Source organism: Lutra lutra, chromosome 6 (genome assembly GCF_902655055.1).
Source record: "Lutra lutra chromosome 6, mLutLut1.2, whole genome shotgun sequence".
Taxonomy (NCBI): domain Eukaryota; kingdom Metazoa; phylum Chordata; class Mammalia; order Carnivora; family Mustelidae; genus Lutra; species Lutra lutra.
This window is the reverse complement of record NC_062283.1, coordinates 108,498,182-108,525,594: the sequence shown is the minus strand read 5'-3', so window position 1 is coordinate 108,525,594 and position 27,413 is coordinate 108,498,182. Positions and strand designations below refer to the sequence as shown.

Sequence of the window (27,413 nt, the reverse complement as noted above, 5' to 3'; positions counted from 1 at the left end):
AATTGTTCTATATCATGATACAGGTGTGAATACATTTGTCAAAATTCAAGTTATCCACACCTGTCTGTGCATTTACTCTAAGTTATATTTCAATATGAAATGAAAACCAAACAACAAAGGAGGCACAAACACAAGTAAGAACAGATGGGACCATTTCCTGCAGGGACTTTGAAGACATGGTACAAGTTTAGATTTTATTTCAAGCACAGCAGAAAGCCCCAAGACCGTTTAAGCAGTGGAATGACATTGATCTGATTTATGGTTTAAGATCAGTGTTGCTGCTGTCGAAGAATGTCTTGGAGGAGGACAACCCCAATACCAGTTAGGGTATGTGACAGTAGTTCAGGTAAGAGATGATGGTGGGGAGCACCTCAGAGCTAAGGTGGATGCAGTGGGCTGGTATCCACCAGGTAAAGGTGTGAGAGTAGCCATATAAGCCCCTTCCCAAGTAAAATTTGTTCTTCTTCTTTTTTGTACTATTTCTATTACAAGCCATGCTGCAAGAAACATCTTCATAGATCAATGTTTGAACACATTTGTGGTTATATGCTCGGGTTAAATACATTCTTAGAAGCTGAAATGCTGCAAGAATGGGAATAAACATCTTTATGTAGGTACAGGTGGTTAACTCACCCATGAAAAGGCAAGATAAGCATGAATATCCATGTCCCAGAGTCTCCACTCAAACTGGTCATTCGTGGTAATAATAATAATCCTATTAAGCTAGAGAGTAGCTGCTAGCTGTTACTGGAAATTAAAATTTTTATTACTACAAAATTTGAGTTTCTTCATATTGTTTCAAGCGTTTGACTTTAGTGTCAAGCAACCCATTTATTTTCTTTGGAAGGTAAGCATTCTTTAATAACTCTCCATGTTACTGATATTGTTTAAGATTTAAGCTAAAGCAGATCCCTATTTCTGAGCCTTCTAATGGAGTTTTATGAATTTCTTCCAATAAAGAGACAGAATTGTACACTGTAAATGCATCAGATAGCCAGTTTCCATTTCCCCACAGAGATTTATTTCGGCATATCGTCCTGGGCTGGCTATTTGAGCTCCCAGTGAATCAGTCTTTTAGCTGGGTGAGCATTCTTCCAGCAAGATCTGTGTGAATGTTTTCTGTTTCTCTCTGTCTTCTCATTGTTATACTGAGACAGCACCAGAGAAGTCAGACGGTAACTTGCATGAAATTCCAGCAAGACTTCATCTGCCCTGTCTTCAATGCCTCAAGAGCCATTGGTAAAATGAAGTTTGTTTTAATGATTGAACCCTTGAAGCAACCCCTCCAGAAAGTAAAATTTCTGAGCTTCTCCACAGTGGGTGTCATTCAAATCTGTGAGTTGAGCTAGGATCCAGTTTTCTCATGTGTTCCTCAATACCTCTCTCTCCAAATCCCTTTCTCGTCTATATTAATGCATTCTCATTGGACAAAGCTTACCTGTCAATGTACATTCCTCTGCTAATGATATGCAGATTTACAATAAAACTGCAGCTAAGACTATTGTCCGCATTCCTGCCTGACTTTTATTAATGAAATTTTTGTATAAGTTGTATGTTTGTGTGTAGTTATGTATCAAATGTCTTTTGGTTTTTACTATGGGTTTGTGTCCCCAGGAGTTTGAAAGCCAGTGAATGAGCAGGGCAAGGAGGATTTGCTACAAGATCTGAAGTAATAGAAACGGGTAGTTATAGCCCAGCTTGGAGGGTCAGGCCATTTGTACAAGTGTTCTGGGGATGCCTGGGTGGCTCAGTAGGTTAAGCGTCTGCCTTCAGCTCAGATCATGATCCCAGGATCCTGGGACCGAGTCCCGCGTGGGGCTTCCTGCTCCTTGGGGAGCCTGCTTCTCCCTCTGCCTGCTGATTCCCCCTACTTGTGCTCTCTCTCCCTCTCCCTCTTTCTCTCTGACAAATAAATAAATAAAATATTTTTTTTTAAAAAAAAAGTTCTTTGGCTAGCAGAACACGTGACTGCTTCCTGAGCTCCCATTGGCTGAACCCGAATGTAAGGAGCAGGGAGAATTCATGACAACAGCAGCGGGTAGCTCTTTTGGGACCTCTCTCTCCCCTACCATGCAGGTTAGACAGCTAAAGCCCTGCTTTCAACTGAGAAATCAAATGACAGAGCTTAGGAGCAGAGTGTGTTAAAGCTTTAAGAGACTTTGGAAGCCATGGAACCCTCATTTGATATCCTTGCCAAGAAGGGTGTGTGAAAACTTCCTGGTGTCCAGGCATGGCCCAAGAGCTCCTTTCCCTTTCCCCTACCTCTACTCCTCCACTAGATAATCCTGCCTGACATGAGGGATTTGATAGGCTAGAAGTATGCTGGCATTCTCAAAATTGGGACCTCTCCATTTTACATAAAGCTAATGAACATGAGGTCTTTCCCAAGCTGAAACTTGCCCATGATTACCAAATGATGTACGGTTGTCTGCAATATAGATAATGTTCCAATGGGGACCTCACTAAATATCCTCTAAAAACTCCTATTCTACAAGACCTCTGGCTGAACTTCAACCCTCGGCTAAGGAGTGAAAATGAGTGGTGCTGTATCTGCTAACTCCCTCCCCAGCTCTACTCCAAATGCTGGAATTGTTAGGCAAATTATCCTATTTACCTTGTAAAAAGTTGGACAACGTGAGGCATCAACCTCTAGAAGAATGTAATTAATTAAAGATAACTGGGTTGATTGAAATTAATATCCAACTCTGGAGTGCCTACAAAAAGGACAAGGTGACCATCTATTATTAAGTTCTTAGTAGCTTTTGGCTTTCTTTATAACAGATGTTTTTCTGTGTTGGTCAATAGTATCCTATGGATTATAAAATAAAGAAAGAAGTCTGAACAATTGATTGGCAAATTTCCCAACCTTAGGTCAGCCTCAAGTATATGAGAAATGGTGCTACGTTGAGGGCAAACAGCAAAAATTTAAAAAAAAAAATCAATTTGATTTTATAAAATCTATTTTACTTTGGCTGGATGCTGCCTGAACTCCCACTGCAGAGAATGGCAAGCAGTCAGTGTATGGTTCCAGACAACAATACAAAAAAAAAAAAAAGTATTTATCTGATAGTACTGCACAATCTCTTTAGATTTGCTATGTAAATTGCTATTAATCCAAGAGAGTTGTTTTGTGTTTGCCCATGGTATTTTTCCCTTAGAGCTCATAGTCTAATTGCAAATTTATTTTTCTTTAGTGAGGAGACTGAAAATATTAAGTGTGATTACAGAAGTACTGAAACTTTCTAAAAAAAAAACACACAGACATGCTTACCGGTACTCCTTTTTCTTTTTCCTTGCTACATATAGTCCTATTATCTTGGGCAACTGTTTTAAAGTCTCAGAGCCTCTATTTTCCCATTAATGAAATGGAGATTTGTCCCATAGATATCTACCAGTAGAATGCAAATGCAGCATCATTTCAAAAATCTTTTTGAGGATTGGGGTACCTGGGTGGCTCAGGGGATTAAGCCTCTATCTTCGGCTCAGGTCATGATCTCAGGGCCCTGGGATCAAACCCAGCATCAGGCTCTCTGCTCAGTGGGGAGTCTGCTTCCCCCCTCTCTCTGCCTGCCTCTCTGCCTACTTGTGATCTCTCTCTCAGTCAAACAAATAAATAAAATCTTTAAAAAATTGTTTTTGAGGATTAATAAAATAATATATGCAAAGTTTCCAACATAGCAACTAGTTCGTAGAATCCCATGGAAGCCATGGAAGATGTCATCAGGATTTATGTATATATGACTCCTTCTACAAGACATAAATCTCACTCCTTGATCTAAAATAAAGTCCTCAGAAATGAAAACAAAAAATGAAAGTACAAAGGTCATCTTTCTGTCGACCCATCAGCACTGCCCTATTCTGTCCATTTCCATCAGTACAAAAAGTTTGCAGGGGGCAGGGGCAGTGAGGGAAGCCATCCACCTAATATTTCTGCTTAGGGGCCTTTTCAACATACTATGCATTTAGATTCTTTTTTTAAAAATATCAATTCCAGTATAGTTAACATACAGTGTTATACTAGTTTTAAGAGTGCAATATAATGACTCAACAATTCCATACATCACCCAGTGCTTATTGGTACAATTAGAATTCTTAATAATATGGCCTCTACCTGCTCAGCCTCACCTCCATGCTGAGAATCTCATCCGCGTTCAACCATCTCATGCCTTGTTGGGTTTGAACACAATTCCCCTCTGCTTAGAGTGCCTGTCCCTGAATCTCCATCCTGCAACTCCCATGTCATCGCACTTCTTTTTCCCACTTCCCCAGTGCACATTTATTCTCTTTCCCTGCTGTGCTCTGGTATCACATTGTGTATCCTTGATGTGTTAAAATTACTTGCTTGCACATGTATCCCCATCAGTAGAATATACAATAGTATCCCAGAGTAGAGTCCATGGGAGACATTATTGTTTGGAGATTGAAGCACACATGCTAGGGTAGAACAAACCTGGGCTCTTGCCCTTTTCCAGTTTGGGTGGGCAACTTAACAACTCTATACCTGTTTGCTCCTCTGGAAAATAAGGATCCTACTAGTACCTCCTTTGTAGGCTTATTGGGAGGATGAAGTAAAATGATGGACATTCAACACTTCATTTCAAAACACCCAAGAACTGTTGGATGCTTTGGTTTTTAATTGATTGTTTTTTGTTTATGTATTCCTTAAGGCTTTACAGTACTTAGGGCCTAGAACATAGCAGGTGTTTAGTTAAAGTGGAATGAATGAATGAATGAATGAATGGCAGCTCAAAAGACCATCTCAGAGACACATCTCTTTACACTTTAAAAGTTTTTTAAAAAAATACATATCATGGGGCACCTGGGTGGCTCAGTGGTTAAGCCTCTGCCTTCAGCTCAGGTCATGATCTCAGGGTCCTGGGATCGAGTCCCACATCGGGCTCTCTGCTCTGCAGGGAGCCTGCTTCCTCCTCTCTCTCTCTCTGCTTGCCTGTCTGCCCACTTGTGATCTCTCTCTGTCAGATAAATAAAATCTTTTTAAAAAAAAATACATATCATGATTCACTTGAATCACGTGTTGAAGAGGCTTGCAATTCCTACACTGAGAGATGGGACAGAAGAGATGTGATAGAATCATCTTTGGGATAAAGGTGGTTCAGTTAAAAAGCTATACTTGTTGGAATTTTCATGTTGTTATGATTTAGGTATGACTCAACAAAAGTGCTAATTTTCTGAAAAGTTGCTCCTATGACTCCTAAAGAGTTCACAGAGAAAGGCCTTCCCATGGAAAAATTTGACTACAAAAGTGCGTTAAAAGGGGCAACAATCCTGTCTTTAGGCTTGGAGCTATTAGAGCCATTGGGGGAACCTGGGTGGTTCAGTCAGTTAGGCGTCTGCCTTCAACTCAGGTCATGATCCCAGGATCCTGGGATCCAGTCCCACGTTGGGCTCCCTGCTCAGCGGGGAGTCTGCTTCTCCTCTCCCTCTGTCCCTTCCCCCACTGCTCGTGCTCTCTCTTACTCAAATAAGTAAATAAATAAAATCTTTAAAAAAAAAAAAAGAGAGAGAGAGAGAGCCATCCTCAGACTAATTGGTCTTTTTGTTGCCACAGTGTCCTTCAGTGTTTTATAGCTTATGGGTACTATTGGATACCTTAATGGGAGGCTAGGTCCCTGCCTAATGACTCCCTAACCTGGGATGGTACCTAAGAACCCTAGTCCAAGGTTTGCACTGATGTGTACAATACAACAGGAGTGAGAGGAAGACAGATAGGGATAGAAACCTCTGGTTTTTCTACTGCCTTGCATTATTCCAGGAGTTCTGTTAGAAATATGAGAATATGGGTCCCTCTTATTTTATGCTTTACAATGGGACTTGTTTTAATGGGATTTATCTGTATTATTATTATTATTCATACTTTTTAAACAAAACCTCACCCTGTAAATGTTAATACATTACATCTTGGATTTTTCTTTAAAAATTTTAAAGACTTTTTTTTTTAAAGATTTTATTTATTTATTTGACAGACAGAGAGATCACAGGCAGGCAGAGAGGCAGGCAGAGAGAGAGGAAGGGAAGCAGGCTCCCCGCTGAGCAGAGAGCCCAATGTGGGACTTGATCCCAGGACCCTGGGATCATGACCTGGGCCGAAGGCTGTGGCTTTAACCCACTGAGCCACCCAGGTGCCCCCTAAAGACTTTTTTAAAGAGCAATTTTACGTTCAATTAAGAAAAGGTACAGAAGTTTCCCATCTACTCCCTACACCCACACATGCATAGCCTGCACCATTAACAGTCTCCCCCACCAGAGTGGTACATTTGTTATAAGTGACGAAGCCTACATTGGCACATAATCACCAAAAGTCCATAGCTTACATTAGGATTCAGTCTTGGTATTATGCCTACGGGTCTGGACAAATCTATAATGGCACGTATCCCTCGTAATATCATACGGAGTATTTTCACTGCCTTAAAAATCTTATGTTCCATCTATTTATTCCTCCCCCTGCCAACCTCCTTTAAAATGCTTATTCTATTCCTGTGGCTCCTCCTATTCTATTATCTCTTAATGCACACACTTGTTTCTTCACTGGTGGATGGTATAGGGCATAACCTTTGTTTTGTATATGCAGCAGGCAACGTTTTAAAGATTTGTGTTCTGTACCTTTCTCTACAAATATGTTTCAGGGGCAAGTCTGAATTCTTTGTGAGTCTGGCCCTAAAACTCCATAGATTTCAAGTGTTCTTGGTTATGCATCAAAAGATCTCTCTTACTCTCTCTCTCTCTTTTTTTCAAAATATAGTGCCTAAAATGAAAAGCTGCTAGGTTGTTCATACACTGTGCATTGAGGAACAGCTTTTCACAGATGGAAGGGCATAAAAATGATGGGCTGTTATCTTGTAGCCTGAAACTCCACTCTCTGAACACATGAAATACTGATATTAAATCAAGCTGTACCTGGTTTCTTCCATATGAATCTTTCTAAGTTCTTGACCTCTGTTCTGTTGCTGTTTCATTTTAGGCAGAATTCCGGTGTCAAGGTGGGGATGGGGGGGATCCATGGCCTCAGTAAAAGAAAAACTGAAATTGGACAAGCTTCTCATGTATTTTTGTAAATTCAGGGATGACAAAAAAAAAACAGTAAAAGTAAGTATAGTGATGATATCGTCCAATGGATAAACATAGTTATTCAATGTGAACTGTTTCACTCATCTGCAATGACATCATTGAAAGCTGATAAGCAGAACTCCTAATATTAACGTGTAATAAATTATGAAAGAAAATAAATTCTATGTGAGATATTAATTATACAGAATATTAGTTAAGGTAATACACACTAGTATTAAGAAAAAAAAACAAAAACAAAGCTTCTAATGCCTCATGCACTTATTTCTCATTCATGCACAGTCAAAATGAGTATTCCTGATTAACCGTGGCTCACCTCTGGGCACTGATTCAGGATCCTAGGCTCCTTCCATGTTGTGGCTCCACCAGCTTTAACACACAACTTCCGATGTTGCCATACTCCTCTACATCAATTCCTGTGAAGGAAAAGAGCACAGAGAATCTATCTATCATGGGAGGTTTTTTATGCACCAAGCTCAGAAATACTACAGATCACTGCTATTCCATCCACTGACTAAAACCCAGTCACCTGGCTACACTTTAGTATAAGACAGTCTGGGAAGCGTCATCTGGCTATGTGCGCTGGAAAGGAAAGAAAAGCTTTGGCTGATCATCTAGAAGTCTTCACCACTGCTAGCCTTCTTTCAATAAGAACATCATCAAAAACTGTCTTCATAGATAATTTGACAAGATCACAAGACTGGTGGGTTATTGAAATAAAGAGCCCTTTCCATTAAAAAAATGCATATTTTTAATATATTCTGAAAGTGTTTGCCCTTTCAGTCCCTGTAATTGTCTTACCATTCTGGTTAGAAGCAATATAGTAAGAGGAAGTCATATACACTTGGATTTTCCAACTTCACACAGACTGGAAAGCAGAAACAGTAACCAAACCCACATCTGTCAGTCTTCAAAGCCCAGACCATCAAATTCTAGAGGATACTGCCTCTCATTGGCTACACTGGGTCTAGTCCAAACTCTGGTGCTTAACATCTGATAGAACAGCTATAGCATCATGAGGACATGAAACAAAATCTAGAGGAAAGAAGCAAGAATTCTGGAGTATTGGTCATAAAAGCTTTCAGTTACAGGTAACTTGTGTTTTTTCCAGTGATTCCTGTATAGGTAACAATTATTCCAAGTTCTTTTTAACGACACTCATCCCATCAAATGCACTTACATCCATCCTGGGGATAAATGTACACCTTTCAGACGTTAACTGTTTCAGAACCTGACACAAAATTTTCACCAAGATTTCACTAATTGGTTCCCAGGGGGCCCAACCACTAACAGGAAGATTATTTATTTTCTAGGGTCACCTTTATAACCAAATTCTATTATAAAAGTTTTATTTCTAGCATTAAAAACTTGTCTTTCAAAATCAATTTTGTACATGTTCTTTGAGGTATATTAGCAAAATAGAAGAGCGACATTTTAATGCTGAAATTCACTGAACATTTACTATCTATTCCTGATATTGGTTCTTAAGCAGAAGCCTCACTCTCTTTCATGGTCTGGAAGTTTCAAAAATCACTTGGAAAAATCAGAAAAATATTCAATGTCATCTGTGTATAATCAATAATATATTTTTTTTTCTAAACACAAGGGTCTCTGTGACTCAAGAATCGGGATTGATTTTCTTGAAGAAAAAAATACATGAATTAAATACATATCTTCAGCTGCCCACCTGATTGTGAGAAGTTTTTTGAACATCCATTAAGTGAAGAGATCATAACACATTGAGCATAAGAAGAAAGGACATATTTGTCCCTTGTGAGGCAAAGGTGGGGTGGTCATATATTCACTCACTATGAACCAAGAATATCTACTAAGGAATAAATAACAAATAGTAAATCCTCTCATAAGAGGCAATAAAGCAACTAATGATCAATCTTCTTATAGGATGGCAACATAAAGAAGTATTTTAGGTTGTATTTTAGTATTTTAGTTTGGATTATGAATCTCTAGGAAGGCATTACTCAACTGATATTCATATGCCCTTGATATTGATAGGTTATTAAACGAAATAGTTAAGAAAATTAATTATAAATCTAATAATCTACTTTAATATTTAGAATTCGTAAGACTGAGTAAATAAAGTAATATGAGAATATAAGAATTCCATAAGTATATAAGCTAAAACAGAGGAAACCCCATTAATAAGAACTACTCTCTTTCCGAGGACTGACTCATAAAAATGTTTCCAAAAATCCCTGATTTAGCAAAAATGCGTGAAAAATTCTTAGATAACTTCGGTTTCTGTATGCTTATTTTTCTTGAGTGAAAAAAGAAAAACTGATTCCTGATCCTACTGCTCTTGTGTGATCCTTCAGAGAAAAGGTGTTTTTAAGAAATGATCCACAAAGGAAAACCAAGGGAAGTACATATCAATCCCCCAAAAGCAGAACCTTAATAAAATATTTTAGCAGGAAACTTCCTTTAGTGATATTACAGCATAGCATAGTGTTGATATCATCAGCCAGTCCTGATAAGCATTCCAACTATAGATCTAAACCAAAATTAAAAATACAGGTAAAAGAATTATTTTACCAAATGAATGAGGGAAACCTGGGTCCAAGTTATACAGCAATCAGAATATGCCTAAAAAAGAAAGTGGTGATCAAGTAAAGTTGGAAAGCAGCTGTGCTCTTGGTCTAAAATCCCTTTCAAAATATAATGTCACCAAACTGACAGAAAATTAGTTTATTTTTATTCTGTCTTGATTGTACAATTGACAATTCTCACTCTAAATTTAAAATGATTGGAAGCAATGTGGTAAAGATGGCACACTCCTGGACCAAGTCTACATGTACTGTCTACTGCTCCCCAGCTGTGTGACCATGGGCAAGTTCTTTTAATCCTCTAGGTCTTGCCCCTGACACCATATGTACTCGAGGGCTCTCCCTCCCACCTGCCACGTCCTGCTGTCCATCATTCTGCTGTCAGGGTTCTGACAGGCTAATGACCTGAAGATGCTGGCTGACTGTGGTAGGGTGAGTCTGGAAGCTGGGTGGTCACCCAAGAGAGCTCTGGAGGAAAACCATGCTAGATGAGGTCTTTGAAAGTCTTTAGAAAAGACAGCTCATGCGTTTCCAGAGTCATAAATTGTCACACAAAGCCAATGAGCTCATTTTAATGATATTTGTTATTGAAAGAAATATGGATAACAACTTGTCTTAAAATCATTTCATGATGTTGTGGTAAATAATATCAAGCCAGCCTGGAGCGCTGGCATTTCACACTGCCTTTAAATATTAACAAACAAACAAAAAAGAGACCTCTTGATCTTCTCTGAATAAAAACAGGTGGAAAGGCAAAATCGTTATATCTGTGTGAAAAGAAAGAGTACATCTCCATCTCTGTCATGAAATACAGTGCCATGTTTGCAAAATTATTTTTATTTTGTATGTACCCTGTAGTGCTCAACATTTTAATTGCTACTTCCTCAATAAAATTATTGGAAATCTTCCATCTTGCCATTAGCACTTGCAAAATAACTGTTAACAATATGTTATCCAGACACAGAAACTTTCTAATTAATGTTGGAATAGTCTTCAAAGTCTAGTGACTTAAATATATCCTATAAAAATTACTGGACTTCATTCAATGGTGTTCTGCCGTTTTAAAGTTCAATAAATGTGTTGAGAGGGAGATATTTGGCAACCTAAGTTGGGCAGTCTGGCAGCGAGACCTGAGATGCTGGAAGTTTTGATTTCTGTTGTGTGGTAAATATACCGAAGGCCTCTATAGTTTCAGTGTAACCCCTGAATAGCAAAAGGAGATCTGACCAAAAGCAACTCCCAGTGGGAATCTGAACAGTCATTCGGGGCTATATTCCCACCTTGTCAGTTGATGAGGCGCTGGGACAGGTTCCATTTAAGCCATAAAACACAACAGGCCATGTATATATCTGGGTGATTATAGCATAACTCAGATTGTGTTATAAGTCACGAGGCTGAAGGCCAAGTGTCTTAACTCCATGAGAAGTGCAATATTGGCCCTGAAATGTAGTGCCTGAAGTGTCTTATTGCTGTCAAGCAATGGAATTTCTACAGTACATTAAGAAAAGGAAAACACTTAGCACAGTGGATTTAAAATAACCATGGCTATGACATCACTGACAGCTAATCAAAACCCTAATTGCAACCAGAGTTCTGAGGCTATTGTATGAAAGGTCTTAACAGACACAGCCATGGATACAAGAAAGAACGATGCCTCGGCCATGGGAAGAACTCTAGTAACACAGGATCCAGAAGCAAGATTGGAGTAGGTTGACAGATTTCACACGATCTCATTCGCAGTGAGTTGGTAGCCATCTTGTTAATTCACCTTGAGCAATTAAGCCAAATTAAAAAAAAAAAAAAAAGCAAGCAATACAAACACTTTTTGAATATTTCTCAGTTGCAATCTTCATGTTTGCATAGTTAACTATTTCTTTAAACCACTGAGAGATGAGGCAGCATAAATGGGAACAACAATCCAGTCCAGATACCCTGGAAGAGATGAAAGATTACATGAACTGAGAAGAGGTTGGGGGTCACACGTTGCTCATGATCCGTGCAAGGATTTTCTAGTGTTGTTCCATTGAAGTTGTCCAAAAGGACTGAAGTCGCTATGTGGTGGTAAGGACCTGGTTCAGATCCTACATCTGAAACTGCCTAACACCGCCAAGTGGAACACACATTTCAAGGCCTGGTTAACAGCCTCAATAAAGCTAGCTGTGCCGAAGCATACACCAGGAGAGGCGTGTTCGGAAAGTGCCATAGGGAGGCATGTGACATCATAAATGAGGGTCAAAAAGAGCTTGTCTTGGGAGTCAGAGGATTTGTGCTTAATGATTTTTCTGGGTCGCCTGGATAAGTATTTAATTTTTGCGGGCTTTAGTTTCCCCCCAGTGGACTCTCCTTGGCCTCTGATTACAGGCATTGCTTCCTCGGGCTCAAAAGGAAGCTACTCTGCCATTTCCTGAAAGTTCACTGACAAAGTCATAAAGAAGCAAAATTACTTAAAGATATGCTGCCTTTTACACATTGTGGGAGTCGCATGTATATTTGTAAATAAAAGCTACATAAGAACTTTGCTGTCTGTCGCAGCAAAGATAACCTTATAGATAAGCAATTACTAATGCACTTTTACTAACAATTTCAGAGCAATGAATCTTAATGTCCTGTAGGTAAAAACAAGTAGCAGTTTGTCCCATCAAAGAGTACACTTAAGTTCTGGAACAATGGCCCCACGAAATCACAGTTATCTCTTCCTTCTGAATTTACTGGAAATTTTTACCTATATTGTGTCTGTCAGCCATGATAATAATAATAATTGTATGTTATCTGTGACAAAATATTTCTAATAGTTTTGTTTATATATTTTTTTAATCTTTATTTATATCATATTGGAACAAAAGAAATGTTAAAAGAGTAACCAACTGGCTAACTTAGATATAAGTAAAATTTTAATTTTTTAAAAATATATACTCTTGGGGTGCCTGGGTGGCTCAGTGGGTTAAACCTCTGCCTTCGGCCCAGGTCATGATCTCAGGGTCCTGGGATCGAGCCCTGCATTGGGCTTTCTGCTCGGCAGGGAACCTGCTTCCCTCCTCTCTCTGCCTGCCTCTCAGCCTACTTATGATGTCTCTCTCTGTGTCAAATAAATAAATAGAATTTTAAAAAATCATATATATATATATATATATATATATATATAAATACTCTTATTCTTATTAAATAGAGCAAACAATTATTTTATTAGGTCAAAGTTGTATATAGAGATTTTTAAATTTAAAGATTTTATTTATTTATTTGACAGACAGAGATCAGAAGTAGGCAGAGAGGCAGGCAGAGAGAGAGCAGGGGAAGCAGGCTCCCCACTGAGCAGAGAGCCCGATGTGGGGCTCGATCCCAGGACCCTGGGATCATAACCTGAGCTGAAGGCAGAGGCTTTAACCCACTGAGCTACCCAGACTCCCCAAGATTTTTTAAATTTAGGTTTGTTCAGCCAATCCATTTAAGATGGTTAATAATCCTGCTGGTTTTAATGGCTTCTGCAGTTAAATATATATTTTAGCTTAACTTAAAGTGAGCCTCATTTCTGAGGCACCTGGGTGGCCCAGTAGGTTAAGCCTCTGCCTTGGGCTCCGGTCATGATCTCTGGGTCCTGGGATTAAGCCCCACATCGGGCTTTCTGCTCAGCGGGGAGCCTGCTTCCCCCCCCCCTCTCTGCCTGCCTCTCTGACTACTTGTGATCTCTGTCTGACAAATAAATAAACAAACAAACAAATAAATAAATAAATCTTAAAAAAAAGTGAGCCTCATTTCTATTTATTTTTTTTATTTATTATTTATTTTTTTAAAAGATTTTATTTATTTATTTGACAGAGAGAAATCACAAGTAGGCAGAGAGGCAGGCAGAGAGAGAGGAGGAAGCAGGCTCCCTGCTGAGCAGAAAGCCCGATGTGGGGCTTGAACCCAGGACTTGGGATCATGACCTGAGCTGAAGGCAGCGGCTTAACCCACTGAGCCACCCAGGCGCCCTGTGAGCCTCATTTCTAAATTCTGATTTAGCCAATGATCCTGTAACAGACCTTTCATAAATGATAGTCTTCACAATTATAATAACCTTTCTCTTTGATAAGACAAATAACTAGATTCCTATATATAGACAATTAATGACAGGATCTAAAATATTGCCACAATTTCCAAACTTGTCACTGAATAAGTTTAATAAAAACTTACGGTATCCTGTAAAAATGAAGTTTTATACAGAGACATAAGCACTAGTGTCTAATAACCACTTAGTAACACATTAGCCTGAGCCATGAAGAATGATATTCTCGGTGGGGGAGGAGTCAAGATGGCGGAGAAGTAGCAGCTGAGACTACTTCAGGTAGCAGGAGATCAGCTAAATAGCTTATCTAAACATTGCAAACACCTACAAATCCAACGGGAGATTGAAGAGAAGAACAGCAATTCTAGAAACAAAAAATCAACCACTATCTGAAAGAACTCTACGGAAAGCGCGCTCAGGGAACAAAAGCTCCCGAAAGCAAACCCAGCAAACCCGAGCAGATTACCCAGCCCGGCCCCGGGTAAGGGCGGTGCAACTCCGCCTGGGGCAAAGACACTAGAGAATCACTACAACAGGCCCCTCCCCCAGAAGATCAACGAGAAACCCAGCCAGGACCAAGTTTACCTACCAAGGAGTGCAGTTTCTATACCAAGGAGAACGGCGGAATTCCAGAGGAGAAGAAAGCAAAGCATGGAACTCATGGCTTTCTCCCCATGATTCTTTAGCCTTGCAGTTAATTTAATATTTTTTTTCTTTTTCAATTTTTTTTCTCTTCTTCTGCTAAATTTTTTTAACTTTTACCGTTTTCTTTTTTAACGTTTTTTGAATAGTTTATCTAATATATATGTATATTTTTCCTTTTTATATTTTTTTCTTTATTGGCTTTCTTTTTTTAAAAGGTTCTTTTTTTTTTTCTTTCTGAACCCCTTTTAATCCCCTTTCTACCCCCTCACGATTTGGGATCTCTTCTGATTTGGCTAAAGCATATTTTCCTGGGGTTGTTGCCACCCTTTTAGTATTTTACTTGCTCCTTCATATACTCTTATCTGGACAAAATGACAAGGCGGAAAAATTCACAACAAAAAAAAGAACAGGAAGCAGTACCAAAGGCTAGGGACCTAATCAATACAGACATTGGTAACATGTCTGATATAGAGTTCAGAATGACGATTCTCAAGGTTCTAGCCGGGCTTGAAAAAGGCATGGAAGATATTAAAGCAACCCTCTCGGGAGATATAAAAGCCCTTTCTGGAGAAACAAAAGAACTAAAATCTAACCAAGTTGAAATCAAAAAAGCTATTAATGAGGTACAATCAAAAATGGAGGCTCTCACTGCTAGGATAAATGAGGCAGAAGAAAGAATTAGCGATATAGAAGACCAAATGACAGAGAATAAAGAAGCTGAGCAAAAGAGGGACAAACAGCTACTGGACCACGAGGGGAGAATTCGAGAGATAAGTGACACCATAAGACGAAACAACATTAGAATAATTGGGATTCCAGAAGAAGAGGAAACAGAGAGGGGAGCAGAAGGTATATTGGAGAGAATTATTGGAGAGAATTTCCCCAATATGGCAAAGGGAACAAGCATCAAAATCCAGGAGGTTCAGAGAACCCCCCTCAAAATCAATAAGAATAGGTCTACACCCCGTCACCTAATAGTAAAATTGACAAGTCTTAGTGACAAAGAAAAGATCCTGAAAGCAGCCCGGGAAAAGAAGTCTGTAACGTACAATGGTAAAAATATTAGATTGGCAGCAGACTTATCCACAGAGACCTGGCAGGCCAGAAAGAGCTGGCATGATATATTCAGAGTACTAAATGAGAAAAACATGCAGCCAAGAATACTATATCCAGCTAGGCTATCATTGAAAATAGACGGAGAGATTAAAAGCTTCCAGGACAAACAAAAACTGAAAGAATTTGCAAATACCAAACCAGCTCTACAGGAAATATTGAAAGGGGTCCTCTAAGCAAAGAGAGACCCTCAAAGTAGTAGATCAGAAAGAAACAGAGACAATATACAATAACAGTCACCTTACAGGCAATACAATGGCACTAAATTCATATCTCTCAATACTTACCCTGAATGTTAATGGGCTAAATGCCCCAATCAAAAGACACAGGGTATCAGAATGGATAAAAAAACCAAAACCATCTATATGTTGCCTACAAGAAACTCATCTTACACCCGAAGACACCTCCAGGTTTAAAGTGAGGGGGTGGAAAAGAATTTACCATGCTAATGGACATCAGAAGAAAGCAGGAGTGGCAATCCTTATATCAGATCAATTAGATTTTAAGCCAAAGACTATAATAAGAGATGAGGAAGGACACTATATCATACTCAAAGGAACTGTCCAACAAGAAGATCTAACAATTTTAAATATCTATGCCCCTAACGTGGGAGCAGCCAACTATATAAACCAATTAATTACAAAATCAAAGAAACACATCGACAAGAATACAATAATAGTAGGGGATTTTAACACTCCCCTCACTGAAATGGACAGATCATCCAAGCAAAAGATCAACAAGGAAATCAAGGCCTTAAATGACACACTGGACCAGATGGACATCACAGATATATTCAGAACATTTCATCCCAAAGCAACAGAATACACATTCTTCTCTAGTGCACATGGAACATTCTCCAGAATAGATCACATTCTTGGTCCTAAATCAAGTCTCAACCGGTATCAAAAGATTGGGATCATTCCCTGCATATTTTCAGACCACAATGCTCTAAAGCTAGAACTCAATCACAAGAGGAAATTTGGAAAGAGCCCAAATACATGGAGACTAAACAGCATCCTTCTAAAGAATGAATGGGTCAACCAGGAAATCAAAGAAGAATTGAAAAAATTTATGGAAACAAATGATAATGAAAACACAACAGTTCAGAATCTGTGGGACACAACAAAGGCAGTCCTGAGAGGAAAATATATAGCGGTACAAGCCTTTCTCAAGAAACAAGAAAGGTCTCAGGTACACAACCTAACCCTACACCTAAAGGAGCTGGAGAAAGAACAAGAAAGAAACCCTAAACCCAGCAGGAGAAGAGAAATCATAAAGATCAGAGCAGAAATCAATGAAATAGAAACCAAAAAAACAATGGAACAAATCAACGAAACTAGGAGCTGGTTCTTTGAAAGAATTAATAAGATTGATAAACCCCTGGCCAGACTTATCAAAAAGAAAAGAGAAAGGACCCAAATAAATAAAATCATGAATGAAAGAGGAGAGATCACAACGAACACCAAAGAAATACAGACAATTATAAGAACATACTATGAGCAACTCTACGCCAACAAATTTGACAATCTGGAAGAAATGGATGCATTCCTAGAGACATATAAACTACCACAACTGAACCAGGAAGAACTAGAAAGCCTGAACAGACCCATAACCAGTAAGGAGATTGAAACAGTCATCAAAAATCTCCAAACAAACAAAAGCCCAGGGCCAGATGGCTTCCCGGGGGAATTCTACCAAACATTTAAAGAAGAACTAATTCCTATTTTTCTGAAACTGTTCCAAAAAATAGAAATGGAAGGAAAACTTCGAAACTCATTTTATGAGGCCAGCATCACCTTGATCCCCAAACCAGACAAGGATCCCATCAAAAAAGAGAACTACAGACCAATATCCTTGATGAACACAGATGCAAAAATTCTCGCCAAAATACTAGCCAATAGGATTCAACAGTACATTAAAAGAATTATTCACCACGACCAAGTGGGATTTATTCCAGGGCTGCAAGGTTGGTTCAACATCCGCAAATCAATCAATGTGATACAACACATTAATAAAAGAAAGAACAAGAACCATAGGATACTCTCCATAGATGCTGAAAAAGCATTTGACAAAGTACAGCATCCCTTCCTGATCAAAACTCTTCAAAGTGTAGGGATAGACGGCACATACCTCAATATTATCAAAGCCATCTATGAAAAACCCACCGCAAATATCATTCTCAATGGAGAAAAACTGAAAGCTTTTCCGCTAAGGTCAGGAACACGACAGGGATGTCCGTTATCACCACTGCTATTCAACATAGTACTAGAAGTCCTAGCCTCAGCAATCAGACAACAAAAGGAAATTAAAGGCATCCAAATCGGTAAAGAAGAAGTCAAACTATCACTCTTTGCAGATGATATGATACTATATGTGGAAAACCCAAAAGACTCCACTCCAAAACTGCTAGAACTTGTACAGGAATTCAGTAAAGTGTCAGGATATAAAATCAATGCACAGAAATCAGTTGCATTTCTCTACACCAACAACAAGACAGAAGAAAGAGAAATTAAGGAGTCCATCCCATTTACAATTGCACCCAAAACTATAAGAAACCTAGGAATAAACCTAACCAAAGAGACTAAGAATCTATACTCAGAAAACTATAAAGTACTCATGAAAGAATTTGAGGAAGACACAAAGAAATGGAAAAGTGTTCCATGCTCCTGGATTGGAAGAATAAATATTGTGAAAATGTCTATGCTACCTAAAGCAATCTACACATTTAATGCAATTCCTATCAAAGTACCATCCATTTTTTTTTCAAAGAAATGGAACAAATAATCCTAAAATTTATATGGAACCAGAAAAGACCTCGAATAGCCAAAGGAATATTGAAAAAGAAAGCCAAAGTTGGTGGCATCACAATTCCGGACTTCAAGCTCTATTACAAAGCTGTCATCATCAAGACAGCATGGTACTGGCACAAAAACAGACACATAGATCAATGGAACAGAATAGAGAGCCCAGAAATAGACCCTCGACTCTATGGTCAACTCATCTTCGACAAAGCAGGAAAGAATGTCCAATGGAACAAAGACAGCCTCTTCGATAAATGGTGTTGGGAAAATTGGACAGCCACATGCAGAAAAATGAAATTGGATCATTTCCTTACACCACACATAAAAATAGACTCAAAATGGATGAAGGATCTCAATGTGAGAAAGGAATCCATCAAAATCCTCAAGGAGAACACAGGCAACAACCTCTTTGACCTCAGCCACAGCAACATCTTCCTAGGAACATCACCAAAGGCAAGGGAAGCAAGGGCAAAAATGAACTATTGGGATTTTATCAAGATCAAAAGCTTTTGCACAGCAAAGGAAACAGTTAAAAAAACCAAAAGACAACTGACAGAATGGGAGAAGATATTTGCAAATGACATATCAGATAAAGGGCTAGTGTCCAAAATCTATAAAGAACTTAGCAAACTCAACACCCAAAGAACAAATAATCCAATCAAGAAATGGGCAGAGGACATGAACAGACATTTCTGCAAAGAAGACATCCAGATGGCCAACAGACACATGAAAAAGTGCTCCACATCACTCGGCATCAGGGAAATACAAATCAAAACCACCATGAGATATCACCTCACACCAGTCAGAATGGCTAAAATTAACAAGTCAGGAAATGACAGATGCTGGTGAGGATGCGGAGAAAGGGGAACCCTCCTACACTGTTGGCGGGAATGCAAGCTGGTGCAAGCACTCTGAAAAACAGCATGGAGGTTCCTCAAAATGTTGAAAATAGAACTACCCTATGACCCTGCAATTGCACTGCTGGGTATTTACCCTAAAGATACAAACGTAGTGATCCGAAGGGGCACGTGCACCCGAATGTTTATAGCAGCAATGTCTACAATAGCCAAACTATGGAAAGAACCTAGATGTCCATCTACAGATGAATGGATAAAGAAGATGTGGTATATATACACAATGGAATACTATGCAGCCATCAAAAGAAATGAAATCTTGCCATTTGCGACGACGTGGATGGAACTAGAGGGTATCATGCTTAGTGAAATCAGTCAATTGGAGAAAGACAACTATCATATGATCTCCCTGATATGAGGGAGAGGAGATGCAACATGGGGGTTTAAGGGAGTAGGAGAAGAGTAAATGAAACAAAATGGGTTTGGGAGGGAGATAAACCATAAGTGACTCTTAATCTCACAAAACAAACTGAGGGTTGATGGGGGAGGGGGTTTGGGAGAGGGGGGGTGGTGTTATGGATATTGGGGAGGGTATGTGCTATGGTGAGTGCTGTGAAGTGTGTAAACTTGGCGATTTGCAGACCTGTACCCCTGGGGATAAAAATATATGTTTATAAAAAAAAAAAAAAAAGAATGATATTCTCTTTTGCTGTACATCCATGCAATAGATTAATGCAAAGCTGCTTCCAAAGTACATGCTGCATATCTTTAATAACCGATGAACACAGTTTCACCTTTGCAATGGCCTACCTGGGAACACGCGTGGGCTACCACAATGTGGCCAGTTCCCAATCATTTGAACTAATAAATGGCCTAGGTACATTAACTCAACAATACAGCTCTCTTATTTTAGACATTGTCTGTAACAGACTTGTTAGAGAGGTGTTGCTGGGTTGTTTGGGATAACTTGGCTAAAGGATCCAAAATATGCATATTCTTCTCCAACAATCGCTCCTCCTGCTGAGACATGAGTGCTAGCATGCACATATGTAACCGGAAAGCCAAGTGCAAAACGCTAGGGGTGTTGGTTTTCATCGGCTTAGCCAATTACGTCCAGTGCAAAGTGAAGATACACTTAGGTTGGAGGGTGTAGGCAGCATCCTCTGAGCAACTGAGTAGAGCTTCTTCTTATTCCCAACCCCTAACCCGCATTAGGCTCATAGCATCTTCTGACCAGTGATCTGGTCCAGAAATCAAAGTAATGTCTGACAAGTAGAGGCACGATTTGATGGAGCAGCAAGAGAGCATCTGGCCTGCTCACTGTACCAGCAGCACAACGGAGGGCCACAGAAGAGAGCCTATGAGTGTATAAGCCTGAACACAAGAACTCTGATCATTAGACCACCAGTTAGTCAACTCAGACCAAACAATCAGCTGAGCAACTCTTCCTTACTTGGGGAAAGGTAGGGATGAGGCTGAGCAGGCAGGGGCTGGAAATGTGTAAGATTCTACTGCTCTCTGCTTCCATGTTTCCTCTCTGCCCAATAAACCATCCATCCTACATGTTCGTTTATGGTAAATATACATCTGCTGGGAAATGGGAAAGAACTGTGGGATTCTTTTAAAGTGATATATTAGGTGGGGCTGAAAGGAAGTCTGTTTGCCAAGGATGTCCTCTGAGGAGTAACTTCAAGGAAGAGAATGCAAGGAAGGAGGTAGTTGTGGGGTAGGCAACAAAGAACTGGGAATTACTGGGCAGGGCATCTCATTGAGGTCTATGGACTATAAAACACTAAGTGGAGAAGCTTGCTGATGGCTCATCATTCACAGCAATCTCCTCTCCTCAATAACCCATATCCCCCATGTAGCAAAGAGACAGTGAAAATATCACTTTATACCACATGGGGTAGGGGTGGGGAGTGACAAACCACTAGTCCCACAGACAAAGCCTGCCTGCTGTATAATTGCCAAAATGATGTAACTTAAATTTCTCTCCCCAGATGAGCAAGTCAAATAAGGAAAAGAAGAGGGGCTTAAAAAGATAGAAATTAACTATCAAAGAAGAAAAGAAAAAAAAAAAAAGCTTAAAACAGCCACTTAGAGGTGAACCAACTCTTGAGTAGTTAGCATAACAGACACTGCAATGGATTGAGTAGCGTCCCCCTAAAATTCATGTCCACCCAGAACCCTATGAACATGACCTTATTTGGAAACAGAGTCTTTGCAGATAGAATCAAGGAAGATGAGGTCATAGAGAGTAAGGTGAGCCCATATCCAGTATGACTGGTGTCCTTATAAAAAGAGGGAAATTTGGACATACGGGAATGATGGCCACATGAAGACAGAGGCAGAGACTGGATTTAGACTGACACAACCAAGGAAAGGCAAAGATTGCTGGCAACCAGTGGAAGATAAGAAAAGGCAAGGAAGGATGCTCCACTGGAAACTTCAGGGAGAACATAGTCTTGCTGACACCTTGATTTTGGACTTCAAGCCTCCAAAACTGTGGGATAATAGGATTTTGTTGTTTTAAGCCACCCAGTTTGGGGTAGCTCTAAGAAACTAATACAAACATTAATGGTACATCACTAGAACTTGTATGTTTGTTAAATTGCTCTTTCTTCACATGACAATTTAGTCCAATCACATTTTAAAAAACAGCCTTTTCGGGGCGCCTGGGTGGCTCCGTGGGTTAAAGCCTCTGCCTTCGGCTCATGCCATGATCCCAGGGTCCTGGGATGGAGCCCCACATGGGGCTCTCTGCTCAGCAGGGAGCCTGCTTCCCCTCCTCTCTCTGCCTGCCTCTCTGCCTGCTTGTGATCTCTGTCTGTCAAATAAATAAAAATCTTTAAAAAAAATAAAAAACAGCCTTTTGTATAGGAAAATAATACTATTTACCCACTCAGAGCAAACCATGCACTTGGATTTTTCTTCTTCTTGTGTGAATTGATTGGTACCAAACATTCCCCCACTTTCCATTGTTCTTATGATCATCATCATTCATGTGCAAGTTGGAACATCAGGCAATGAGTACAGATTTCAATCATGCAGAAGAATGTTCCTCTGTGCTAGGAGGCCGATGTGGAGATATAATCTGTAACCCAGCTTCATGAAGGCTGTTATCTCTTAAATGACCAAATAAATTAACTGATCTAAGCCACAGAGGCTATGAGAATAATTATACAAATTGCAGCATTTCTTTTAAATAGTGCTTTCTTTCCACTGTCGTATATTCCATATTTGGGAATTATAAAGTATTTAGGATGAAATAAGCCATGCTTCCCTAAGTTGCAGTAGTGCCTTTTTATATTCTTAGGAGTTTTTTCCTCTATCTCTTGCTACTGATTAAGAATTCCTTCTCTAGGGGCACCTGGGTGGCTCAGTAGGTTAAAGCCTCTGCCTTCAGCTCAGGTCATGATCCCAGGATCCTAGGATTGAGCCCCGCATCAGGCTCTCTGCTCAGCAGGGAACCTGCTTCCCTCTCTTTCTCTGCCCGCCTCTCTGCTTACTTGTGATCTCTGTCTGTCAAATAAATGGATAAAATCTTAAAAAAAAAAAAGAATTCCTTCTCTAAATTAGCTTAATTTGCAGCAAGGGATTAATAAATGGGAGGAGTACTAACCTTTGGCCTTACAAATGCACTCAGAAATAATGATCGGAACGATCCTGCTGGGAGTTTTATCAGTCACAGAGATACTGGCAAAGAAGGATTTATCACATAATGGGTCTAATGGGACCCAAACTTTTGTTGCACTTATACGTTGCCAAGTATCCTGACTCGAGTGGAGCTTTGGGTGGGAAACTCCAACTTTCAGCATTCTTATCTTGGTCCCAATGACTGGGTCCTGAATAAAAACAATAATTACAATGATAATATAATGATAAAGACAGCTAACATTCATCGAGCACTTACTATGTGTTACGTGCTCCGCCAAGAATTTTACCTACATTACCTCACTTAACTTCTGTGATATAGGTGCTATTATTGTCACTGTTTTATAAATGAGGAAACAGATTTAGAGATAAAAAAGGATTGTACCAGTTAAGATCCTTCCAAGCAGGGAAAGATGGCGTCCTCAAAAGGGGCGAATAGAGTTTAATAAAGAGGTTATTGACAAAATTGTGAGCAAAGTTAAATAATGGTAAGGGCCTAACCCTATCAGGAAGATTTTACTATCCCTGGCTGGAATATTATAAGGCCAGCCAGCAGAAACTGAAGCCTTTGATAGAAAGACACAATCATGCTCAATCTGTGACCTGGCAGGCAGGTGGCTGGAAATAAATACCCTGACCTCTCTCTTCCCTCTCTCTGATCTCCTAAAGCATTTTCCTTTGGCTGACCCGAATGGAAAACCAGAGGGCAAGAGCACTTGGTGATATAGTCCCTAGAGGCCAGCCTCTAGGATACAGAGCAGAGTGGAATGGAGAATAGATTGGAGGGGCAATTGGGGTTTATGCAGCACAGTAACTTATTCAGGACATAGAACCACTCATCACTGGGTGAAGGCAAAATGCAAATCTGGGCAGACCTGCTGGTACTGGGCCCTTAAGCCCACCTTTGATGGCTCATCAACCACCACTAACGTCTGCTGTAGTTCTCCTGGGGTAAATCAGGACATCATTAGTCCTGTGATCCTGCTGAGCCCCATCCCTTCTTTATCTTGCCTGCTACTTGAGCTACTTCAAACCCAAACAGCTAGTGTTTCCTCAAACTCTTAATGCCCTGATTCATCAACCACCTCCTTGATGACTGCTAGGAAGTTTGCTTTGTGGAACAGATTCCCCAAGGTAGGAACAAAAATGCACTGTTCAAACCTACTACTGCTGGGAGCATGACTGGCTGATGCCCTTCCTTCCACTGTTGGCTCTTTGGGCTGTTTTTACACCAAGAACACACTTCCCATGGGTTCCTCCCTGATGATGACTGAACACAGTGGGGGTACTCAAGAAGGCCCAACCCAGCAAGAGGTGGGGATTCCCCAGGGGTGATGTTGCTTGAGGACTCCTCATTAGCTTCATTAGTTCAAGACTCCTCTTTTCCAGTCCAATTTCCTTCTCTCTCTTCCTTCTTTCATTCCATAGATGTCAGACCTGCATGTGGTCTGAAGCCTCTCTCCACCTTCTCCAGTTTCTCCCAATAAATCTCTTGCATGTCTAATTCCATCCTGGCATCTGCTTTCAATAGGCATGAACTAATGTAAATGGTACTGAGGGGGTCTGAGAAAACAGGTGGTGAGATGAGAAATGGATCCTGGCTTATTTGTCACCTGGGGGCAAAGAGGATGCCATACTTTCCTTTTTAAAATGTAAATTTTAGTTTGATATTGGTTTCTAGAGTAGAATTCAGTGACTCATCGCTTATATCCAATACCCAGTACTCATCACAACAAGTGCCCTCTTTAATAAATAGGGCACAGATAGTCCCTGAACTGGTTAGCAGCTCAATTGCTAAAAATTCACTAGTGGTTATCTGGGAAAATGAGTGGAAGTAAACACCTTGCAGAAGAAACAATCCAGGCATTTGAAAGATGTGAGGTAGCAGTAACTACAAGAATTAAGGAGGTGATCACTTACTGCTAGATTGTTTTGACATCCTAGAGAGGAATGATGAGAAACTGGGATCCATTAGAAGGCAGTTAAAAGCCAAGTATGAGAGCCAGAGCATATCTCTGGTAGCTTACCAAGAGGCCCTTATTTCCCGGAGTGGAAGAGCAGTCACAGCTGAGCAGCATCCTGGAGCTCTGATAGTTGAATATCAGAGTTTCGGAGATGGCTTGAATGCTTACCCGGGACAAGTCTGTTATGCTAATGACCCTGCTTGGGAAAAACTGAGACCCTGAAATATGGGTTAGAGCCATCTGGATGGATGCATCAGAGGATATTGCCTCTGCAGCGCCCTCTTGAGACTGTTGAAACTGTGTCTCTTCTCATTTTGGGGAAGTGGGCGTGCTAGAATGAATATATCAGAAGGCCAGAAGACAGTATTCTAGAGAACATATCATTTACTAAGGCCATTAAAAATGTGTGGTTGAAGGGGCATGACCATCACTAGGAATTCATGGTAGCTCTCCTCTGTATGCTGCGGCTGATTGAAGTAGAGGTAATCACAGAACTGAGCTCATTAATATTTATGGGAGATAACGAAGCTTTAAAGTACTGGAGGCTAGGTATTTAACCATCAAAAACCAAGATGTTGCAATTACACAATGAAGATTCCAAATAGCCAAAGCAATATTGAGAAAGAAGAACAAAGCGGGAGGTGTCAAAATCCCAGATTTCAAGACATACTACTAAGGTATAATAATCAAGACAGCATAGTACTGGTACAAAAACAGACACATAGATCAGTAGAACAGAATAGAGAGCCCAGAAATAAACCCATGCATATATGGTCAATCAATTATGACAAAGGAGGCAAGAATATACAATGGAGAAAAGACAGTCTTTTCAATAAATGATGCTGGGAAACTAGACAGCTATATGTAAAAGAATGAAACTAGACCACTTTTTTACACCACATACAAAAATAAACTCAGAATGGATTGATTAAAGACCTAAATGAGAGACCTGGAACCACAAAATTCTTAGAAGAAAACATAGACAGAAAACATAGACAGGCTCTGACATTAGCCTGAGCAATGTCTTTCCAGATATGTCTCCTGAGGCAAGGGAAACAAAAGCAAAAATAAACACTGGGACTACATCAAAATAAAAAAGCTTTTGCATAATGAAGGAAATCATCAATAAAATCAAAAGGCAGCCTACTGAACGGGGAAACATATTTGCAAACAATATATCTGATAAGGCTTAATATCCAAAAAATAAAAAGAACTTATACAACTCAACACCCAAAAAAAAAAAAAAATAATAATAATAGTCTAACTAAAAATTTTCTTCAAAGAAGACATACAAACACATGAAAAGATGCTCAACATCACTAACACTCAGCAAAATGCAAATCAAAACTACATGAGCTATCACCTTATACCTGTGAGAATGGCTGGAAACAGGAAGACAAGAAATAACAAGTACTGGCAAGGTCAAGGAGAAAAAGGAACTCTTATGCACTGCTGGTGGGACTATAAACTGGTACAGCTACTGTGGAAAAAAAACTGTGTGGAGTTTCCTTAAAAAATTAAAGACAGAAACACTATATGATCCAGTAATTCCACTACTGGGTATTTACCAAAAGAAAACAAAAACACTAATTCAAAAAGAAATACACACCATAATGTTTACTGCAGCATTATTTAGCCAAGATGATGAAGCAAGCCAAGTGTTCATTGACAGATGAATGGATAAAGAAGTTGTGATATATATATTCGATGGAATATTATTCAGCCATTAAAAAGATGAGATCACTGCCATTTGTGGCAACATGTGGCAACATAGAGACTATTATGCTAAGTGAAATAGGTCAGATACCATATGATTCCACTTATATTTGAAATCTAAAAAAAACAAACGAACAAATAAAAAGAAACAGACCCATAAATACAGAGAACAAACTGATGATTGCCAAAGGGGAGGAGGAGTGAAGGGGATAGGCAGAATGGGTGAAGGGGACTGGTAGATACAGTCTTCCGGGTATGAATAAGTAAGTCATGACATAAAAGGTACAGCATAGGGAATACAGTCAATGGTATTGTAAGAGCATTCTGTGGTAACAGATCAGCAGTAATACTTAGAGTGAGCATATTATCACATATAGAGTCATCAAATCACCACATTGTACGCCTGAAATTAATGTAACATTAGGTGTCAACTACACTTCACTAAAAAAAAAAAAAAAAGTTACCATAATGATAATGACATGCAAGACTAAAGGAGTTTCCAAGGGGTCTTGATCTATATGGAGATGGTTAATGGCACCCGTAGGGACAAAATGGGCCAGTCAACATGGGTGGTGCCTAACTTCTACAATCAGGAAAAAAAGTTACAATTCCTTGCTCAGTTTTCAGATCCAGAATCCCCTGACCTGAAAGGGTCCCTACAAGGAAGAACACTGTAACACCCTGAAAAGTACATATTGTAGTGATTTTCCCCAGTTCTTCCCCAGTGGGATCTATGGTCATATACTTGGATGACTGAGTACACTGAGCAGAGGGAAGTACCAACTTATCAAGGCTACTGGATTCAGAGTCTCAAGTGACATTGAGTCCCAGAGACTCAGAACATCATCATGGTCCCCATGTTAGATGCCAGGTAATAAATGCTATGTGATGGCCGAAGTCTGACTTTCAAGTTCCATGGACCCACCAAGTAGCCATTTCCTCAGTTCCCTACCTTATCTTTGGAATTGACACATTAGGGA

At 39.7% G+C, this 27,413-nt stretch overlaps 1 protein-coding gene across 2 annotated transcripts in view; it reads right to left on the bottom strand.

The window, feature by feature from the left end:
* Positions 1–27,413, bottom strand: part of LOC125102548 (uncharacterized) — a 93,517-nt gene that overhangs the window by 26,091 nt on the left and 40,013 nt on the right. The window contains exons 4-5 of one of the 2 annotated variants that reach the window (XR_007128149.1): positions 7,400–7,499; positions 6,916–7,053 (exon numbers count right to left, since the gene is read on the bottom strand). The exons of the other annotated variant lie outside the window; for it this stretch is intronic. The gene's annotated coding sequence lies outside the window, so the exon portion shown is untranslated. The remainder of the gene's footprint in view (positions 1–6,915; positions 7,054–7,399; positions 7,500–27,413) is intronic. 2 annotated transcript variants of the gene reach the window in all.